This window comes from Macaca thibetana, chromosome 11 (assembly GCF_024542745.1).
Source record: "Macaca thibetana thibetana isolate TM-01 chromosome 11, ASM2454274v1, whole genome shotgun sequence".
Classification (NCBI taxonomy): Eukaryota; Metazoa; Chordata; class Mammalia; order Primates; family Cercopithecidae; genus Macaca; species Macaca thibetana.
Window position 1 is genome coordinate 18958275 of NC_065588.1, and position 10337 is coordinate 18968611.

Genomic DNA, 10337 nt, shown 5'->3' on the forward strand with positions numbered 1-10337 from the left:
ATTTTGACAGAGTGCTGATTGGTGTGTTTACAATCCTTGAGCTAGACACAGAGTACTGATTGGTGTACTTGCAAACCCTGAGCTAGACACAGAGTGCTGATTGGTGTGTTTACAATCCTTGAGCTAGACACAGAGTGCTAGAAGGAAAAGTTCTCCAAGTCCCCACTAGGTTAGCTAGACACAGAGTTAGCTAGACACAGAGTTAGCTAGATACAGAGTACCAATTGGTGTATTTACAAACCTTGAGCTAGACACAGATTGCTGATTGGTGTGTTTACAATCCTTGAGCTAGACACAGAGTGCTAGAAGGAAAAGTTCTCCAAGTCCCCACTAGGTTAGCTAGACACAGAGTTAGCTAGACACAGAGTTAGCTAGATACAGAGTACCAATTGGTGTATTTACAAACCTTGAGCTAGACACAGAGTACTGATTGGTGTATTTACAAACCTTGAGCTAGATATAGAGTGCTGACTGGTGTATTTATGATTCTCTAGCTAGACATAAATGTTCTCCAAGTCCCCACCAGATTAGCTAGATACAGAGTGCTGATTGGTGCATATAGAATCCTCCAGCTAGATATAAAATTTCTCCAAGTCCCCATATAGCTCAGGAGCCCAGCTGACTTCACCTAGTGGATTCTGCACCAGGGCTGCAGGTGGAGCTGCCCGCCAGTCCCCAGCCGTGCCTGCACTCCTCAGCCCTTGGGCTGTCCATGGGACCGGGCGCCACGGAACTGGGGCAGTGCCCATCGGGGAGGCTTGGGCCATGTGGGAGCCCACCACAGCAGGGGAGCTCAGACATGGTGGGCTGCAGATCCCAACCCTGCCCCAAGGGGAGGCAGCTAAGGCCTGGGGAGAATTTGAGTGCAGCCCTGGCAGACCAGCACTGCTGGGGGACCCAGCGCAACCTCCGCCATTGCTGGCCGGGGTGCTAAGCCCCTCACTGCCCTGGGCCGGTGGCACCAGCTGGCCGGTCCGTGTGCAGGGCCATGGAACCTGCACCCATGCCTGCCGGAGCTCGCACTGGCCCACGAGCACTGCACACAGCTCCAGTTCCCACCCACATCTCTCCCTCCACACCTCTCGACAAGCAGAGGGAGGCAGCTCCGGCCTCAGCCAGCCCAGAGAGGGGCTCCCACAGTGCCGTGGCAGGCTAAAGGGCTCCTCAAGTGCCACCAGAGTGGACGCCGAGGCCGAGGACGCGCTGAGAGTGAGGGCTGCTAGCACATTGTTGCCTACACCATTAGTGGGAATGTCAATTAGTCCAACCATTGTGGAAGACAGTGTGGTGATTCCTCAACGATCTAGGAATACCATTTGACTCAGCAATCCCTGGGTATATACCCAAAGGAATATAAATCATTCTACTGTAAAGACTCATGCACATGTATGTTTATTGCAGCACTATTCACAATAGCAAAGACTTGGAACCAACCCAAATGCCCATCAATCATAGACTGGATAAAGAAAATGTGTCACAAATACAACATGGAATACTATGCCATAAAAAAGGATAAGTTCATGTCCTTTGTAGGGACATAGATAAAGCTGGAAACCATCATTCTGAGCAAACTATCGCAAGGACAGAAAGTCAAACACCACATGTTGTCACTCATAAAACCATAATGAGAGTGAAGTAGAGCACTCTGATTAGAGAAGTGAACTAAACCATGGTAACAAAGCTCTGTAGGGAGTCCCAGTTATCCTACTATAAAGCAGTTGATCCAAGCAGCTTGCAAGATAGAAATAGCAGGTTATTTTCTTAAAGGAAGAAAATCCCTCTTGCTTACTACTTGTGAAATAACTTCTTTGTGGGGGAAAAAATATAATCTTTAACTAACTATCAGAATGGAACACAACCAGTTATAAAGTCAAACTACAAAGTCTGTGTGACATGGAAGTGGTAGAGAAATCATCTGACTACAGAAACTCACCTCTTGGTGAGAACATACTTTGTAAGTCCTGATGTCAATATTCTAATGTAAGTCAAGGCCAGGAAGAATGAAGAAAATCATTCTAAAACATGAAATAATAATGCCTTTACATATAACCATGCAGCTATTGTAGCAAGTTTGAAGACAAATGTATCCAAATCTTTAAAAAAAAAAAAAAAAAAAAGATGCAATACCAAGAAGGGCCCGAGAAAGCAAATTTGCTCAAAAAAGATAGAAAAATATTATTTAAAGATTTAGAGAACCTGAATAACCTTTTAATAAGATCAAAGAACACTTAACAATATACAGCAAGATATATTTCAGTAAGGAATTTAATCAAATTACACACATTTTCCCCTGCAATTTGATAGTGTGATGATATATCCTTAAATTTTAACTATCTTGATGTTATTTTGCCAATTTGTGTAAAACTGAAATCAAACTGATTTTTTCTCCTCCACTAAGAATGCCAATGTCATCTGGGTGAATATCCTTGCCTATATCGTTATTGCATAGATTTTCCTTATGATATATATGAGATAAATATACTTGTATCTGTTTCATTACATATGCTTGTGTTTCATTCCATTTTTAAATTTTCTTTCCTTAAATCTTTATCACACATTTTCAACCGTGTTGTGTTAGGACATTGTAATAACTGCTTTCTTTTCAAAAAGTTCTTTACTATTTCTGTGTGCTTATTTTCCACTAGATTTACTTAAGAATTTTTGTCAAGTTCCCCCTAAAATATATATATATTTTTTTCAATTTGATCAGAATTGTGTTAAACCTGTCAATTTGAGGAAAATTGTTCATTACAACATTTTTGAACCTTTATAATTATCAAGACATTGTGCTGAGAACTTTACCAAAACATGTGACAATGTATTCACAAGACCCGTGTGTATTCACAAGACCCGTGTGAAATATCAGTGTATTCCTAACATAGGGATAGTAAAATTGAGTCTTAGAAACTTTAAGCAGCTACTAAGTAGAGGAGCAAGAATCCTAGCCTGGGTCAGTTTGATTCCAAGCCCATGATCTTAATTATCATGATATACTACCTTCTCATCAATTACAATATATATTGTATATATATTGTATCCATCCATTCAAGAACCCCTTCATATGGATAAGTAAAATGTTATAGGTTTTCTTATATTTCTTTACATTTCATGAGTTGATTCCTAAATATATTATGATTTTTTTCTGTAGTAATTGTGAATGAGATTCCCCTGTTGTTTTATCTAATTGGGCACTACACTGATAATAATGGTCAATTTTGTATCATTTTCTTGAATTCAGCCAGTTTAATGAGGTTGCTTAATTCTAGGCTGTCTACATGTGAAAAATTACATTATCTGCAATGGTAATAGATTGTCTCATTTTTTTCAAAACACTCTAGCTTTTATTGTTCCATGTTTAATTACATTGACCTTCTGGAATACTATAACAGTAGTTAATACAGTATAATATATACACTGTATAATATAGTGTAAATAATAATTTAATGACAATGAAAGGTCTTTTAATAAATTTACCGTGTACAAAGAGGTATGCAGGGAGTGTAGATTAACCACCAGCTACACTACAGTATCTTAGGGTGGCTAGCACACCTAGGTCTGAAAGGGTAAAGGGAGAAATAGTTACCAAACTTGGAATGAGAGAATAATATTAAAATGGCCAACTTGCAAAAACCTATAATCTTTAGTAGCGGTCTCAAATAGCCTAAAGTAACTCCTCAGAAAAGGAGCTAAAGATATAAATACTGCAAGTTTACTTTCTTTCCTCCCTTAAACCTCCTTCTGGGTTTCCCATTTGGCTGAAACCAGTCCAAAACAGAGTGCAGGGAGTCCTTCAAAGTAGTACATCTGGTAAGAGGGCAGTGAGGGGAAGGGTGGAGTGGATCTAGAGTGAAACACGAATGGTACAAGCACACACAGGTTTTTAATGTTCTAAGCAAAGTGTATACTGTTGAAATGAGCTATTTTTGGAATACTTAAATGCATAATTTTCAAGCACTTTGTGACTCTGGAGCATGTATTTTTAGATAACTGGCATGTTTTAAAATTTTTTCCCAATGAGTACATTAGAAAGGTTTTCTACCTCTTGAGTCAATTTTAATACTTTTTTCATCAGACAAGTTATTCATGTCATTGAAATGTTCAAGTTGTAGGCTTTAATGTGCATAAAATCTCTTATGAGTTTAATTTATTCTTTGTTCATTGTTAAATCCTTTCTCATTTCAAATGGTGTGTATGTTCTTTTTTAGATTTTCCATTAGTTTGGTTTTTTAAAAAAAAATCTAATTCTTATCTATATCAATCTGTGACTTTTTAAATTTTATGTCATTTTAACTCTAATTTACATATGTGTGTGCATGTGTCGGTGTGTATGTGTTATTTCTTTTCACTCAGATTCCTTAACTTTAACATTTTTGTTTTATTTCTATCTTTTTACATTGAATGCTTGATTAATTCATTTTCTCTTTTATTAATGTACAAAGAATATATAAATGTTTACTTATATTTACTTATATGAATCTTTGATTCATTTTAAGTTAATTTTTATATATGATGAAAGGTAGGGGTCCAGCTTCAGTCATCTGCATATGACTAGCCAGTTATCCCAATGCCATTTATTAAATTAGAAGTCTTCTCCCCATTGTTTGTTTGTGTTGGTCCTGTCAAAGGTCAGACGGTTGTTATGTGTGTGGCGATATTTCTGAGTTTTCTATTCTGTTCCATTGGTCTATGTGTCTAATTTTGTACCAGTACCATGCTGTTTTGATTACTGTATTTTTACAGTATAGTTTGAACTTGGGTAGTGTTATGTCTCCAGCTTTTTTGGGGGGGGGGGTGTTTTCTTTTCTTCTTCTTCTTTTTTTTTTTTTTTTTTTTTTGCATAAGATTGCTTTAGCTATTTGCATTTCTTTCGGATTCCATATGAATTTTAAAATAACTTTTTCTAATTCTGTGAAGAATTATGTTGGTAGTTTGATAGGAATAGTAACAATCCTAGAAGACAACCTAGAAAATATTCTTCTTGACATTGACCTTGGCAAAGAATTTTTAGCTAAGTCCCCAAAAGCAATTGCAACAAAACAAAACTAGACAAGCAGGACCCAATTAAACTAAAGAGCTTCTGCACAGCAAAAGAAACTATCAACAGAGTAAACAGACAACCTACAGAATGGGAAAAGACATCACAAGCTACGTATCAGACAAAGGCCTAATACCCAGAATCTATAGGGAACTTAAATCAATGAGTGAAAAACAAATAACCCCATTAAAAGAAGAGCAAAGGGCATGAACAGACACTTCTCAAAAGAAAGCACACAAGCAGCCAACAAACATGAAAAAACGCTCACCATCACTAATCATCAAAGAAATGCAAATCGAAACCACAGTGAGATACCATTTCACACTAATCAGAATGGCTATTATAAAAAAGTCAAAAAAAACAACAGATGCTGGCCAAGCTGCACAGAAAAGTGAATGCTTATAAACTGTTGGTAGGAATGTAAATTAGTTCAGCTACTGTGGAAAGCAGTCTGGAGTTTTCTCAAACAACTTAAAACAGAGCTACCATTCAACCCAGCAATCCCATTACTGGGTGTATACCCAAAGGAAAATTAAATCATTCTACAAAAAACACATGTACTTGTATGTTCATCACTGTGCTATTCACAGTAGCAAAGATATGTAGCTAACTCAGGTGCCCATCAATGGCAGATTGGCTAAAGAAAATGTGGTACATTTAAACAACATGGAATTCTATGCAGCCATAAAAAAAAAGAGCAAAATTATGTCCTTTGTAGCAACATGGATGGAGCTGGAGGTTATAATCCCAGGCAAACTAATGCAGGAACAAAAAACCAAATTTTACATTTTCTCCCTTATAAGTAGGAGCTAATCATTGTGTACACGTGGACACAAAGAAGAGACCAACAAACACCAGGGCCCACTTGAGGGTAGAGGGTGGAAAGAGGAAGAGGATCAAAAAACTACCTAACAGACACTGTATCACTGGGTGATGGGATCCATACCCCACACCTCATGAGACAGTATTTCCATGTAAAACACCTGTGTAAATGTATCCCCTGTATCTAAAATAAAAGTTAAAACTTAAAAAATACATATTTACTTGTGAATAAGTTTATCTTTGGCCAAATCACACAAGTTTTGATATACATATTTATTTTTTCTTTGGTAAATTGTTAACTGTTTTTTTATTTTTGATCCTATGGTAATTCGTGGGGATGTTTTAAGTATATAAATGATTGAAAAAATGTTATTAAACTTTTAAAATTAATTCTTGTTATGTTTTAGGTAACCAGGAAACCAAAGAATCTGACCTGTAGGGTTTCTAACTTACAAAGGTAAGTTCTGTATTGCACTTAGTAATTATTATTTTCATTACTTAAAGTGGTATTGTTCCCATATATATCCATTAACAAAATGTATTGTTGTATGTTTTTAGGTTTATATAAATAGAACCATACTGTATAATTTTAAAACTTGTTCTTTTTGGCTAAATTTTGTATTTTTTAGATCCATCCACTGTTGCATATACTCATAGTTTATTCATTTGAACTGCTATAGGTTTTTAATTGCATGTATACTCCAAAATTCATGCTTCTATTCTTCTTTAGATAGACAGTTAAGGTCTCTCCTGCTTTCTGCAAATATGAATGGTGGTGCAACAAACATTCTTGCATGATCTTCTTGTCCACACGAGGAAAAAATTCTATAGGGTACCTAGGATTGTAACCACCAGTGATGGGTTATCCACATCTTTAACTTGGCAAGATATTGCCAAAATGCATTTCACATTGATTGTAACAATCTCTGTATACTTGTGAAGTATATTGAAATTCTACTTGTGAAGTATATTGAAATTTTTTTGGCCTAGTCAAAGTTTCTTTTGAATAAATGTTCCTTTAACATTTAAAAATAAAGAATATTTTCTCTTTATGGATTACAAAGTCAGATACTAAACGATTAGTTCAATTATTAATCATATTATTCAAATATTATATATGTTTTGTCTTCTTTAACATGAATATATAGGGGAGTATAAAAATATCCCACTATATTATTTGTGTATTTCAAGTTTTAATTCTAACATTATAATATTTTATTATTTCAAGATTTTTTTCATCTTAGTTGTGTATAGTAGTTATTAACATTATGAAATAACTGTCCTATTCTGAAGGTTTTGTCTGAATTTCTACCTGTTTGATGTGAATAATGTCATTCTTGCTTTTTTAATTTTTTGAAATCTTTCCTAATATATCTCTTTTTTCCTGTTTTATTTTACAAAGGTGTACTTTCATGTGAAGAATATTCCTTTGTTAAAAAAAAAAAAAAACTAGTCAGATGGTGATTTATTTGTTCATATGGAGATTCGGCCTGTTCACATTAAATATCGCTAATTGTTGAGTTCGCTTTGGTTTCAGTCAGCTTTATTCTCTGCATTCTATTCTTGATTTTCTTTATTATTCTGCTATTATTCTCTGCAAAAATTATAAAGAGAAAGAAACACATTTGTTCCTACCAGTGAATCTATTCAATAACTGAACAGTATTATTTACCTACCTTTTTGAAAAGTAGGGATTCCTATTGGATCCGTGTTTCTCCTTCTTATCCTTGTAGATTTAATATTATAACAAGAATAGCCATAGTAACACCTAACATTTATTGAGTACTTACCATGTGCCAGTCAGTTTTAAGCACTTTATATGTTAACTCATTTTACCCTCACTACAACCCTATGAAGCAACTGTTACTCTTGTTTCCAATTACAAGTAGGGAAATTGAGTTGCTGAGACTTTAACACAATCATGGTCATAAAACTTAGTATATGGTAGAGCTGAACTTTAAACCCAGAAACTTTGGAGTCAGAGCTCATATATTTAATTTCTACACTAAAATCTTCCCTGAAATTTAACAATGTGTAATTTCTATTTTATTGTATAACTTAAAATATAACTTTAAAAGAATAAAACTGTATACAATTTAGAGTATTTAAAAAATTATTAAAACATCCCTTAGTTTAGCACCTCCTTCATACATTTACTCAGGTATCATCTTCTCAGTCCTGACTATAATATTTTAAATATAATACTCCATAAACTCCCATCATATCCCCCTCTTGGATTCAGTTATTTTAATCATATGTATCATCATCCAGCATAGTATATATCACATTTATTTATTTTGCGTTTTTGTCTTCTCCCCCACTAAAATTTAAACTTTATGGAGAAAATCTGCTTACAGCTGTATCCCCAGCACCTAGAACAGTAATCAAGGCATAAGAGTCATTAAATAAATATTTTTTGAGTAAATGAAGAAATGAATTGAGTTTAGTAATCACCACTAGTTTTCTCCAATTGCTATTTCATCATTACTGCATTCTTATCTTTGACTCATTTTTCCAGTTTTCTTTTGTATCTAAGAAGGACTTTCTGTGTCCTCACAGAAAATATGTCTGGTTTCAGTCTTATTCTTTTCAAATAATTTCCCCTAGAACTCTGTCATTTCTGAATTATCTTATAATGTTCACTGAAAAAGAAAACAATTCTGAGGACAATTTAATTTTTATCTCCTTATATGTAATCTGAGCTTTTCTCTTAATTATTTATTTCAATGGGAAATTTGGAAAGAGAGATGCATATTCTAAGAGAAACATCTAACTTTGATATCCCTCATCATGACATAAACTGAATGCATTGTCTGGAAAGTTTAGCATGCATGGAGATATGATGTAAATGAAAAGGGAAAAGAATGAATGGCATTATCAAATTTTAACATATGAACAGAACCAATAATGAAAGTGCAATTGGAGCAAGAAAGAAAAAGAACTATAAGTAAGGAGGCGAAACTTTTCTATAAAAAGAAATTGTCCTTAATTAAATTTTAAAATAATTTTTTTTTTTTTTTTTTTTTTTTTTGAGACGGAGTCTCGCTCTGTCGCCCAGACTGGAGTGCAGTGGCACGATCTCGGCTCACTGCAAGCTCCGCCTCCCGGGTTCACGCCATTCTCCTGCCTCAGCCTCCGGAGTAGCTGGGACTACAGGCACCTGCCACCACGCCCGGCTAATTTCTTTTTGTATTTTTAGTAGAGACGGGGTTTCACCGTGTTAGCCAGGATGGTCTCGATCTCCTGACTTCGTGATCCGCCCGCCTCGGCCTCCCAAAGTGCTGGGATTACAGGCTTGAGCCACCGCGCCCAGCCAAATTTTAAAATAATTTTAACAAGCTGTTGCTTGTAAGAGTTACACTTAATATCCAGAAACATTAGCAACCTAAAAGTTAAGGCCTACTCTCTATTCATTCCTTTGAGATCACAGAGCAGAGTTTATTATCACTTTATCTACAATGGGTGTTACAATGGAACAGTATAGGACAGAAAGACCTCAAAAGGCACAGTTAACTTTATATCAAGTGCCTATAGTGGCAAATGTATTGAAACATTGACTGCACAGAGAAGGCTGCCAAAGTAGGAATAAGGCAGCACTCTCTCTCAGTTGGGAGTGCAGTTTCCTTAGCGTATTAGTTTCCTATTGCTGCTATAACAAAGTACCATAAACTCACTGCTTAAAACAATGTATAGGAGAGGTGGAGCAAGACGGCTGAATAGAAGGTTCCACCAGTTGTCCCCCTGGAAGGGACACCAACTTAACAACGTGCCTACATTTTTAAAAAACACCTTCATAAGAACCAAAAATCATGTGAGCACTCATAATACCTGGTTCTAACTTCACGTCACTGAAAGATGCACTGAAGAGGGGAGAAAAGACAGTCTTGAATCTTCCACACCATCCTTGCCCCATCCCTGGCAGCAGCTGCCTGACACAGAAAGAGAATCTGCGCTTTTGGGAAAGGAAAAGTGTAGCAATTGTGAGATACTGCATTGAATTCAGTGCTACTCTGTCACAGCAGTGAGCAAAACCGGGCTGAATTCAGCTGATGCCTGTTGATGGAGGAAGTATTTAAGCCAGCCCTATCCAGAGGCGAATTGCCCATCCCAGCAGTCAGAACTTGAGTTTCAGCAAGCCTTGCTGCCATGGACTAAAGGGCTCTGGGGTTCTAATAAACCTGAAAGGCAAAGGCTGCCTAGGTCACAAACACCGAAATTCCTAGGCAAGACCTAATGCTGTGCTGGGCTTGGTACCAGTGGACTTGGGGAGCACATGACCTAGTGAGACACCAGCCAGGGCAGCTAAGAGATTGCTTGTGCCACCCCTCCCCCAACCCCAGGCTGCACAGCTCATGAATCCAAAAGACACCCTCCTTCCACTTGAGGAGAGGAAAGGGAAGAGTAAAGAGGACCCTGTCTTCAATACTAGCCCAGCCACAGTAGGATAAGGGCACCAGTCAGAGTACTGAAGCCACCTCTC